Raw genomic sequence first — 13,407 nt, forward strand, 5'->3', positions numbered from 1 at the left:
GCATGTTTTCAAAAGATTAGGTACTAAGTCTTTAAAATCAGCACAAGTATCCACCTTGACATCTTTTTCTGTGACAGAGAAAAGCTTCAGATCGTCAAAGTTTTCTGCAGGACTGAAGCTGCATTTTGTGATTTGTTGTAAGAATTCTTTAAGGCATGCACTTCTTCACCATTAGTGCCTTTCCCCCCCAGCATTCTTTGTACACTTTGAATATTTGGCTTCCTCACATACCCTAGAAGGACACCATTGCAATAGTTATTTTAAGTAATGTCAACCTTTTCTTGCTCAAACTCAATAATAAAGCCAAAAAGGGAAAGTGGATTGGACAAGACATTGTATCCCTTCCTTTTACAGCACCCCAAATCATTTTATCTCAGGAAGATACCTGCAGCAGATGGGTACCTGTCTCCATTAAAATGCAGCAGAGGAAAGTTTAAGAATGATCAAGGGGACACATTGAAGTCTTCCTGTTAAATAAACAAGAGAATTTGATATACTACTAAGAAAAGAGGGAGTGAGAAGAAGGTTTAGACAAGAGATCAGAGAGGATAAGTTATCAAACAGAAGACCTTGAAGCAAAGCATATTCTGTTCATTTCAACAAAGAACAGTAGATTACACACAAGAAGATGGAAGAAGATTATTGCTTTCTCCTCAGACAGATTAATGCTTGTATCTTTTTTTAAATTTATTTTTATATAGCTATACTATAATCAATTCCCTCTTTAGTCTCCACTCCCAGGCTGTAGATCTCAAGTCACAAAAGCTGAAGTGCAGTTGAAGTTAGTCAGGAGACACTGTCAGCTATGACATTAAGGGGGGAAAAAAAGAAAATAAGAAACCTGGAAACTACAAGGTCTTTAAAATGAGCAATGGACAACACAGAAGAATGCACTGAAAGCTACTGCATTCATCAGTATCTAGAGTGTTAAACTTGATATAAATAAGTTGCAAAAAGTAAAAAGAAGAGGTATTTATTCTTGAGAAACAATTGATTGCATTCTAGACTCCCAACCTCATTTGAGCCATAGGTAACAAGGAATAAAATACTGTGGTATAGACCCTAGTAACATTCAGTGTTGGTTATAAGGGCTCATTTCTAAGATTTTGGTTCATGGACTAGGTGGAAAGACCTAATCATGCAAAGTGTGATCTCTATGTCTACTAGTAGAGGAGAGATACACCCACACTTCAGTGAAAACAAAGGTGATATATGAACACAGAGGATGGGAGGGACCATGAAAAATGCCAGCCTCTCCTCTGGTATAACAAGCATTAAAAACAAAAATGTGAAAGGCAGCTAGGGACCAACCTGAACCTTGCTCAACATTAGAAACTCACCAGGTTTTCCTCACTTTCCTTTATGAGGGTCACCTTCCTCACAAAGCAAATCTCAGAGTCCCTGTGAAAGTGATAATCAATAATTCCAGGAGGAAAGATAGAAGATGGTGAAGTTCTCTTCCCATCACCTTGGGAAATGGTGCTAATAGACAAAGAAGAGCTGTGATAAGTCTGCAATCACAGAAGGATAATCTCCCTGTCAAACAGAAAGCCAGCAGACATCAGAATACTAATCAAGGAAAAGCTTTTCTGGTGCTCCTGGATGTGACTGGCATTACACTGTTGATGTCTGGAGTACAATGATTTTACTGCCATAAATCTGGAGGTGCCATGTGTTTTCAGGCAGTTAGGATCCAGCACAGGTTGGATTTTGCCTGAGAGCTCATGCATAGCATCATAACTGCATTTCCAAAAATTGGATATACAGGATAGAACAAAAGAGACCCCTCTGTATTTGAGGCTTGGGCTGCCACATGCCAATCCTATAGCTGGTGGTGGCAGCCAACACTAATCAGAGCTGCAAGATGGCAGATTGGGGAAAAAAAGAGAAAACCTACAGTCTGCAGGCACTTCATCTGACAGCATGTAATTAGGCTGAAAAATTCATTGGCCACTGGATGCTCATTAAGGCTGAAACCATCCATCAAAGTTGAAGAGGGAGTGGGTGTCAGACAGTTATGCAATGAGGGCAGATGACCCCAAACCTTCAAGGTCCACTAAATCTCCACTTTCTGGTCTTAGTTTTTTTTTGGTTTTTTGTTTTTTGGGTTTTTTTTTTGGTGACTAGACATTAGAACAAAACCTTTAAGGCAGGGGAGAGGCAGCACAGGTTATTCCTCCTCCTCCTAGCTTTATTCTGGGGTCCCAAGTTACAGGTCAGGATGTGAGTCCAGTAGTTTTCCAGCAGGATGCAGTAACTAGACGGAGGCACAACCTGGCCATTGCCACATTGCCACGTCCACAAAGAATTCCCAGGGATTCCTGTTGACACACTGTGCTATTGTTCCTGGCATGCACTGGCTGCTGTTCCAACAGGCACAGGAACAGCCCAAATCCTGCATTCCCTGTCTGACAGGCAGGTGTTTTACCTTCCCATACACAGCACAAGAGCTCCCAATGTCTTTTGCAGCCTCCATGACCCCATCATGGTGGTGCAAGTTCAGCCTGTGCTAAACCAAAGCTGGGAATCAAGGTAATGAGATCTCTTCCTTCCTTTCCCCCAGGCACTCCTGTAGGCTACATTTCCAACTGGAGGGATCACAGGAGAGGAAATGCTGGTGGCCTTCTTTCCTGCAGAACTGGCTGCAGTCCACACCCAGGCATCTGTTAGAGAGCTCACTAATGCTCTTTTATAGCAGATTTGGCCAGTAAATCTGGTAACAGCTGCACGAGCTGTGCCTGTGATCCATACAATTAATTTGCAAGCCTGTCATTGTTCATCACTAGATGACAGCAATGCACTTCTGTGCATGCCTTGAACTCCTACTGGGGGCACAACTCCAAGCAGCCTTGTGTGGCCCTGGGACTTGTTTCCCTGCAGTAATCACAGCTCCACCAGAAAATGGTGTGAAGGGGATGCACTTGGGGAGATAACTCTGCATGGGTGAGGTGCCACAGTCCCAAAGGAAGATGAAGCATGAAGTTCAGGAGAATACAGATTAAAATAAACTGTGGTGGAGCTCAGGATTTACGCCAGAGAAGAGACTGAAATATTGGCTCTCCTCCTCTCATCACCACAGGGACAGAGGAGTGTGTCATGCACGACTTTCCCACAGTGTTGCTGCAATTCAGGACAGAGATGTGGAGAGAAAAACTTCTAACCATGTGGTTCTAAGTAACTCTCCCTGCCAGGGATACACATGCTGGCTGCAGAAAAGATGTACCATAGGAGGAGTGAAGCCATGGAGATGGGGAAGGAGGAAGTAGGAAAAAAAGTTAAAAAAAAACCCAAACAAATCAAACAGAGTGGATTGCATGACCAATTCACAACAAAACATTGCTTCAGCTGGAGCAAGTACCATTTAATCCTCCAATCTCCATAGGAAGGCAGCCTATAAATTTAGTTGCATACATATATATGTACACCCACATTCACATAAATCCTTGTGTGAGAACAAGGAGCATGAATATCTGCAGCTTCAGTAATTCCTTGCCCTTCTGGCAAGAGAAGAATAATTTCTTGTTATTTATGTCTATGACAAGCCATTTATTTACACAGTTTTTTCATACTGCCCTTTTTTCCTTCTCACCTGAAATTTTGCCTTTGCTGTATAGTTTTTCACTTATGATAATTATTTTAATTCTGAAGTAAGCTTTAGGGTAGACGGTCTTACAGAATATAAATGAAGCCCTTGGCGACTTGAGGTCATTAGACACTCCATGACAAGAAAATTATTTATGAGCAAGAAAAGTTAGTTTTCTCGACCTACAAGATAAAAATCAATCCCTTATAAGGGGGGAAAACCCCATGAAAACCAACCAAACATAAAAACTTAATAAAAAAACCCTCCAAACAAATAACAAAGAAACACCACCCACCCCAAACCAACACAGCAAAAAAATTAAAACCTCCCAAAAAATAACCCCCAGCACAGGTATAAAAGGAGAGGGGTAGGTTGAATTGGGGAAAAGGAAAGACTCATGTTTGCATTGCTTCTGAAATCACAATTTCTTTGGATTATCCACTCACAGCTGTCAGGGAACCAAGCCTTGTTTCTCTCTCACTTTAGTATAATAATCTATGGTTATTTCCTTCTGGAGTGAGATCATCAACTAACAAGCTGGTCATTTTGTCCTAGTGGAAACCATCAGCCAGAATTGCTCATCCTGCATAAAATATCTTTATTGAGTCCTCATTACTACAAGAAGAAAATCTTCTTAAAAGAGCTTATTAAAGGAAACTGCCAGTTCAGACATTCACCTTCATGACTCTCATAAAAGTCCCTTTTTTTACAGAAGTGAGGGAAGTGGAGAAGGTAATAAACATACAAGTGATATTAATGTAATGAGTATCCATGACTGACTGGGAAGGAAAAAAACCAAAACAGTAGCAGTTTCAGCCCCACAGCTCCTTTTAAGATCTAAGAGGACCCAGTCTGATTTCCCACTATGCAAGAAATGTAAGTCCAGAGATCAGAAGGCAGAATGGAAAACGACAGTGGCTGCTCCAGGAGATCAATGCCATGTTACTTCGGCTTTAATTTGTCTAGCCAGATGAAAGAGAAGTGGGCTGTTTTTTTCAAGAGAAGTAGAATGGGTTACCAGAAGTTGAATCCTTGAATTTTTTGGGAAAGCAGTGAAAATTATTTTCTGTAGAATGAAGTCTTAAAATAAATGTCATCCTAGAATAGCCCCACCCTCTTCAAAATTAATGTTATTAGGTTAGTTTTCTTCACTAAATGAATTGTTCACTAAATGAATCCAGGTGGCTTTAAAGTCATGATATCTTTTCAAACTGAGCACTTTTGTCTGGTTTTATGATTCTGCACAACTTGTGTTGCTTTATCCATCAGTGCAACATGTGATCCAGTGGGTTTGTATTTAACTGCAGAACTGCCTCATGCTTTTTGTGCACTTCCATTCTCCTTCCTCTTGCAAACTTCCCTGCCCTGTTCTCACTCCCCTCCCCACCAGCAGCTGTGTTTGCCCCTCAGCCCAGCTGCTGGTCTGCAGGAAATCTCTCTTCCAGCAAACGTGATGCTTACTCTCACAGCCCGTTTTGTACAACCTTGTACCTTGGAAAATGAGGTTCCTTAAGAAAACAGGAGACAATGTCACTGTCTTTAAAGGATGCAAATGATTGGTAGGGGACTGACTGCTCCCTGTAATGAAAGGGGATGTGGAACCAGCCTCAACTTTTGCAGCTCTTCAGGGAAGTGTTGTTGTTTCCCCTCTTTAAATAAATTTCAAGCAGACGACAGGTGAACTCTAACTGCAACTCCCTCTGTAAGCAATAAAGTATCTGATGGAATTTCTGCACATCTGTGAGTGAAGTGATATGGATTAATCAAAGTATATCATCATCTACATGGAACCTATTAAAGCCTCCCTTGGACTGCTCTGCAAGTACATCCTCTTGACATTATTTTGATATTCATATCTCAGTCTTTATTTGTTCCTCGTCTTTTGGGGTGATGGATGAAGATTAGAAAAATCAAATCTCAGGGAAGAGTTTTCATTTGAAAAATATTTGCTCTAGCCTTGCACACTGTATGTCAGGGCTGATAAAAGCAGATTAATTTTATCCATTGGTTTTCATTCATGGGATAGTAGGAAAAACTGGCTGGTCATTTCTTGACATTTTCCATCTCCACACCCTCAAGAGGAAAACATATAAAACTGACATTTCTATTCAGAGAAAAAGGTTGATTTACCATAAAAATCTCCACTAAGAGCTTTGTAATTAGTAGAAAGTTCATTTTAACTTACAAGGAGACTTTGGAAAAATGTGATTGCATGTTAATTTTGCCAGTATGAAAATGAGAAACTGAGATACTCTGAAATGGTTGAAATTTACAAAACTGTGCCTTCCAAAACTTCCTTGGGGTGGGAAGGAAGTTCAGTAAACATCAGGTTGTGGTTTGTAATTTTGAAAAGATATAGTTTCTATCCAGTAGAATACATTTAAATAAAAATGTATCAAAGATCATAGAACTATAGAGGAAGCAGTGTTTGTCTCAACACAGACATAATTTGATTAAATCATAGGGATACTGGAAATATCAGTGTTGATTTATGTACTGCTCTTTAAAATTTTGTCTTTAACAGCATCTCCCACTGAGTCTTGAGACAGTCTTGCAAGTTCTGGAGGACTTGCTTCAAAGAATAGCAGCCTGTTCCTTGGTGTCACATGAACTTTCTTGTCTTGGACTGATTTCACCCAACTTTTGAAAAAACTCAGTTTTGTCAAAAAAACTAGCCAACATTCAATTTAAACCTTGATATAATAGTAAGTCTTCAAATTCCAGTCTAAATTTATCCAGAGACAGTTTTTACATGATTTAATGTTTTCTCATCAACACCATTCTCTAGCTCAAATAGCTATTTCTTATATTTGTAGTTCCTCCTAGATGAATCTTCTGCACCTTAAAACTACTTTTCAGCCTACCTGGCTAAACAAATGGGCCTATTCATCAACTTATCCTCCAAAATGTTCCCAATTATGGACGTGGTTCAAGTGCCAAATCAAATCTTTCTAAATAAGCATCCTCATCAATCTTTGTGGGTAAACATCTGTCACGCACCTAAGAAAACTGCAGGGAAAAGGAGATTCGTGGCCAGACAGGTACTTGCTGTACTCAGTTTCTCTTCTCTGGTTCTTCCCTCTGGTTTTCCTGCAGCTTGGCAGAGGCAGGAAGCACGTTTGCAGCAGCCAGCTCTGCATTTGGGAAGGTTTGCTAATGCCCTTTTTATGGCTCTGTGAGGACACAGAATAAAGTCACAACAGCCATGTTTTTAAGATAGACACAAGGACCTGATCAAATGCCACCAGCAGCAGGACATGCTGGATAACCAGGGTATCCCAGTAAGAGAAATGCCCAAGTCCAAATCTAATTGTGATTAGAGCAACTAAAAGAGCTGGTGAAGGAATTTAACTCTGTCACAGAGCAGCAGCCAAGCCCTAACAAAGAGAGCTCAGAGTTTAATTTCTGCAGGTACTGCACTGCAGCAAGGGCTGCAAGTACCAGAGCAGCTGGTGCTACCAGCCCTGGAGAGAAGCCACTGGACACAGCAAGCTGGCTGAGCTTTTACACAACTTCCTCAGCCAATTCTCACGGGTTCTTTTCTGCTTAAATCAATGGCATGATGAGGAAGGACTTGCTTTGTGGCAGGATTGCAGTTTATTGGTATCACCTGACAGAGAAGAAGAAAGGAGGGGGCATTAGGGAATCTTACAGGCCACCAAAAACCTGCTGCTCCACCTCAGCAGCTTGCCTCCATTGCACTGACAATTCACTTCTCTATTGCTTGTCAGCTACAGAATAAAACAGGGCATCTTTAGCATAAAAAATGTACCCTAATTAGAATTTTAAAAGAAATTACTTGGTTAAGAGCTCATTCAACACTTTTAGGAATACACATTACTTTTTGTTATAGAATGGGAATGTTTTGGTAGTGACAGCCTCTTTTGACTGAATTTCTCTCTGCATCCTGACAGTGTAATGTTGATTTAGCACTATGCCTGTCAGTTATTGTAGGATGATAATTCTGTCTTCCAGCTGGGGAATAAAGCTTTAATAAAAATATTTATGGAACATATGATTTCTCTTAATGATGCCCAAGTTGGGGCAGGCTCAACTTACAGTAGCTCATCAAAATGCCACACAAAACAATTACAATCAATTCTTTTCAATCTATCAGCAGTTAGACTTGAAGCATTAACAAATGCCAAACTGGGAGCACTTACAGCAAAGTCTCTGAAATTAAACCAGCATCAGGGAAAAGATGTACTTATCAGCAATCTGAAACTCTGCAACTGCTTGGACATCTGCACCTTTAGTGCCTTATGCTGCTTTTGTTGGGTCTTTTTGAGTCAAATGCTCAAAAAGTCACTGCTTGGCAATTCCAAGAAAGTGACATTTAAAAGTGTGGTCAGGGGAAATGAAGTGAAATACAACAGACAAGGCTCAGCAAAAGAACCCATTCATCTTTCACAAATGAGCAGGTGGAGAAACCAGGGCAGACTTACAAACACAGACAAAGGAGGAACCAACTGAGCAAACCAAGAACATATGGACCAGAGATGCCATTGCACCATCTGCCTCTATTTGCAATGGAAATGCCAGAGATGGGAGTAAATCCATCTTTTGAGCAGCAGCTGGACAGCCCCTGATTCCACAGGGACTGCAACTCCCTGAAACAAGACATCCAGGAGGAACTGTTCTTGTTTACTTATGAAAAGCCTATGCTTTAACTTGGCTGCTCTCATCTAAAGCCTTTCTATCTTGCTTCCATCCAAATTGCACATCTCACAAAACATAACTGGCAGCCCTAAAATCAGGAATAACTTGCTGGAACAACACAAGTAATGTTTGTAGTTGGCTGAAAGTCAGCTAAGACTGTTACAATATTCACAGAGATGTTGACTGAAAAAAACCCAAAACAAACTAAAAATCAGTTTTATCATCAGTAACATGTTTACAACTTGAATGTTTTTATTTATCCAGGAACCAGCAAAGAAAATCAGTGAAAGGATGAAATGAATGCTGTTCCCCCAGGGCTGAGGATATTTTAGAGGCAGATTATCTCAAACTTTCTCCATAGGAGAAACTAAAGAGGATAGCCAAGCCTGATACCACAATCTTATTTTTCAAAGTGGAAATACTCATCAAAAAACTTTTGAAAAAGAACAGCATTTGCTTGGCAGCTAATCAAGAAAGAACTATTGTTTTTCTCTAGGAATGACCAATCCATTGTTTCAATGTCAGCTTTTATTTGGGGAATACACCACAGTACATCAATGAAGATGTGCAGGCATGCAAACTATTATTTCTGACAACTGTCATCTTCAATTACTCTTTTCCTGCCTACCTTAGTCTTCTTGTCTTAACCTGTTGTAGTGAATTCTAAAATCCCCCTTGGGACCCTGCCATCGTGTAAGAGTTCCTGGCAAAAAGGGATCCCAGCCTGTCTCAATTAGATTTGTGACTTGGTGCAGTCATTACACAATTGCACAGGAGCAGCTGGAAAGAGTGAAAGTAGTAAAAAACACACATGCACAAGTGCAGCCCAGAGACACATTTCTGTGCATTTGTAAGCTGTATTGCTGTAAATTAAAAATTATGTCTAAAATTACTCCTGAGTTTTTAGCCAGTAAGCAAGTTCAGCACAATCTCACCCAGAGATATTAAAAGAGGCAGCTGTGGTTCCACTGGTGCCCTTCCTTCTAAAACCAAACCAGGACTAAGCTCTGGTACAACAGGAGCACACATGGACTAGAAGCAGATACCAGGCAGCTACTATAGCACTGAACTAATCTCAAATTCCTATGAAAAACCCACTGGGAGTTGAAACAACATTAATCCATTTTCAAGCACTTGGAAATCAATCAATAGATTTGTACTATTGGCAAGGCTCAGCCCACATCTTCTGAAAGAGCTGCTGATTTGCTTTGGAGAATAGTGGCTTTGTCTTTTCAGGAGAAAATTTTGTTTAGCTACAAGTCCAAGGAATTCCCTCTGAGAAAACAGATCAGCCTGATCTTCAGCCAGATGTCTGCCATTAAAGACAAACAGGCACTTCCTCTGGATTGAGGTCATTGCTGTTGCTAGAGACTTAGAAGGGTCTCCACAGCAAGATAGCTCAGTTTTTGTTCTGCAGGTGATGCAATTCGTGTGCTCCTTGCAGTGTAACCTGGACCACACAGGCCTTGAGGAGTCAGAGCTCAGAGCTTCCAACTTGTGTTGGAAGAATTTTAAGTACCCTTATAGTTATTCCAAGTATGAGCCAGGAAGCTGCTGTATAAATATCCCCCAAAGCCAGTGGGACAATATATGATAAACTAAACTGTCTTGAGTCCCAGAACACAGGAAAATGCAAGAACTTCTAAGCAGCATTTAATTCTCTTTCCTTCACACCCGAATTGCCTATTCTATTTAAGAATGGATTGCTAGTTTCCCAGTTTCTTCACAATAAATCTTCATTACAATCTGATCGATACATGACCCTTGTCCTCTTGAAATCAACTTTGCCAATAGTTCCAGATGCATGATCAATGCTTGTATTTAAGCCCTTCCCACTTTGCTGTTAGCTACACATGTAGCACACCTGCTCACTTGTGTTTACAGTACAATAAACAGGTTACTGATGTAAATTTCACACACCCATCCCTACAGGACCTCAGCTTTCCCTGGGAAAGGTGATGGCTCTATAACTGAAAAATTCTTGGGAATATTATTGTCTTCACAACCATCAAAACAAGTAGGTTCCATGAAAGAATTACCCTGCATGATTTTATTTCAGAATTAAATCAGAATAACAGAAAGATTGAGAGGCTGTACAGTAATTAAAGTAATGAAAAGCTTTCATACTTGTATTTGCTATATTTTCCTAGCTTGCCTTGGTCACCAGAAAATTGTTACTCTGCTACAGAGTAGTTACTCTACTAGAACTTCCTTTAGGTGGCATCTTGTATCATTTATATACACACACTGCCCCCTGACACATTCACAGGTATGATATTCTCTGCCTCTATCAACTGCTTATTTTTTGACTCGGCAAACCCCACCATACTCTGTCTTAGTTAAGGCAAATCTCCTGCCCTACGGTTATCACAGGCAGCAACATTTAATTACCCACCTGAATTTATTCATTTTCATTTAGGCCTGCTGCACCTCCAGCATGCTGTGACTGATGTGGTGCAGGAAGTCATTTTCTCTAAAGAAGAGTAAGAGTCCCTGGCATTTGTAAGGCAGTTATCACCATCAGGTGCTTTCAATGGAATCACGGGCAAACTGCTCGTTACAACTGCAATTCAGAGCAAGCCTAATTTCCAACATGATGTAAATTCAATGTATCACGTTGGACCGTAGAAGAATACATTTGCCTGCCTGGTTTCAAGGTTCATCTTCATTAGGACTTAAACTCCACAGTTAGCTACAATAAATCAGCTCTACCAAAAAAAGACTCTGGTAGCAGCAGGTTTCCGGTCTTCGTTTCAAATCATCTCACCTGTAATTAATGCTTCGTCATTGTCCTTGAGGGAGAGCATCTGTTTTCACAGATCATGCTAATGCTTGGTTAAATAAAACTGTCTTTACTGTTCCCCAAAACATATTTGGCAGATTTTAAAAACAGATTGTATCAGATTTTTCAGAAGGTTTTTACAACTGCTTTCCTAGACACTTTATCATTCTTTTTGCAGGTCTCAAGCAATGTGTTTTCTTTTCATTAACTGACAAGGAATTCCATCCTTTCACTGCCTGGAGACAGAGCTGCAGTATAGACCATTATCTTAATTATGTTATCATTATTCTCAATTACAGTAAGCCACAGTCACAAACAGTGCAAGATATGACCATTAGCAGTCCACCTATTTGTACTGAGCAAAGTAAAGGATGAAGAGAATTAGTAAAGGGATACCCAGACTTGCAGCGAGCATGCATTTCTCAGAGTTTCATTCTCCTTGAAGAGAGCTTTGCCTACAGACACAATGCAGAAAGAGCAATAACTCCAACCACAGTTTGCTTAACCCTTTGTTTCCTTATCAGCTGTAGAGACAGAACTCATGGTCAATGATCATGTGTGATAAGAGACCTAATATTTAATATTTTTTTTTAGTTGTACTTATTTTCTTTCTACAAAATACTGATTCTTTCCCTGATCTCTACCATTTCACGACAAAAGACACCAAAACACACACCATGGTCTAGTAGGGCAATCCCATGCAACATCAGCAAAAATCACAGACTATTTTCCCACTCCTGTGCAGGAAAGCAGCAGCTGGGACACTCCAAGTTTATGGCACCTGGCTAAGCTCTCATGAGCATGAATGGCAGGGCAGGCTCTAACTCACCCTCTGCAGTGACAGCTGCCTGGGCTTCAGTGGCTCACACCACCTTTCTGCTTTGCCTACACTGCAGGCAGAATGGGGATAAACAACAGGGATGGAACAGCTGTGGGATGTAACTCCTGCATCCAGCCTATGCCTATGCTGCTGCTGTGAACACACAACAAAAATCTCATTCATTAACACAAATTACAAGTACTTGCTTGCTCCACTGTAGATAGAAAAAGGCTGGCTCAGAATTTCATTCCTCTAATGGTTAAAAACCACCTTTTTTCTTTACGTTACTAGGAGAAGCACTGGGAATTAATAAACACCACACTGATCTCCACTGTTACAGATCTGCTGAAATAAAAGGTGTTTAACAGACAATAGCCCATGTTTCTGAGAGTGGCTTAACACCCACTTCCCATCATTTCACTCCAGAAGTTGTGATACTTTCAAGTAAGGTCACAGCACCAGCACCTTCAGAAAACTCCCAGCTTAGACAGATCATAAGAATGTAATATACTTGAGATGTTTTAGTTTCATATAGGATTAAAAATAGCATAGACTCCAGGAACTGCTGGTTAGGGCATTTGGGGTTGAGCCAACACAAATCCATTGTCAAGACAGAAATTATATTTTAACTGCAAAGTGAAAGAGGATAATTCTAATGATCTGAGATTACAAAGGCAACAGTCTTAGAATCAAATAATCATATTGCCAGCAGAACCATTTTATGGAAAGTATAGCTCATGATAGAGTTTGATAAATAGCACCTCATTAGCAGAGACTCAAGGAGCCAGAGGTTAGTGGGAGTTAGAGTCCGGCCAGATTTGTAACAACGTTTTCAAATTAAACCATTCATTTACAACAGCCAGGCAAACTAAAAGCTTAGTTTTACAGTTCCTGTATATTTGTTACCCTAATCAGGTACCAGACATCATTTTCTCTCCAGTATACTGCAAAAAGAATGATTTTCCCCCTCTCCCTCTTACATCTGTACAATTGTCTGGTGTTTTCAGGTAAAAGCTTTAATTGTCAGTATGTGGCAAGCGTAACAATGGGGGAATTGGCACATCTGATATTCCTTAAAGAGGAAGCAAGCCTCACAATCCAATTAGCTGCCTTTCATGATAACTCTAATTTCTAACCTTGGGTAAAACTCTTTTATGTAAACCACTTTGTGCTCTGAGCTCCCACTGTGCCTGGCATTTATTTGTCACTGTCAAAAAAAAAAAAAATACCATAAACTAACATATTTTAACTGAAAGTTTAAAAGTAAGGGTATTACAAATGCAGATAATAATGGCAGTCACAATCCTATTCCAAGCTTCTATTGGATTAGTCAGTGTGGACTTTGTACAGACAAGGATAATTGAGCAATCATATGACAGGGATTTATGTTAGGGAAGAGTCTGTTAAGAATTCAGACACCCAAAAAGGAGAAGGAGCAAGCTAAGAAGATTCTGAGTCATCCCAGTAAGAGAGAAAAGAAAAAGCATCAAGTGATCTCCCACCAGTGGTCTACCTCCAGCAGACAGAGGGACAAGTTCATGCTCTGGAGCCTCAAACTGTTTT

Source organism: Pseudopodoces humilis, chromosome 20 (assembly GCF_049639895.1).
Source record: "Pseudopodoces humilis isolate 2021_Gansu_Grassland_sample_001 chromosome 20, ASM4963989v1, whole genome shotgun sequence".
Lineage (NCBI taxonomy): Eukaryota > Metazoa > Chordata > Aves > Passeriformes > Paridae > Pseudopodoces > Pseudopodoces humilis.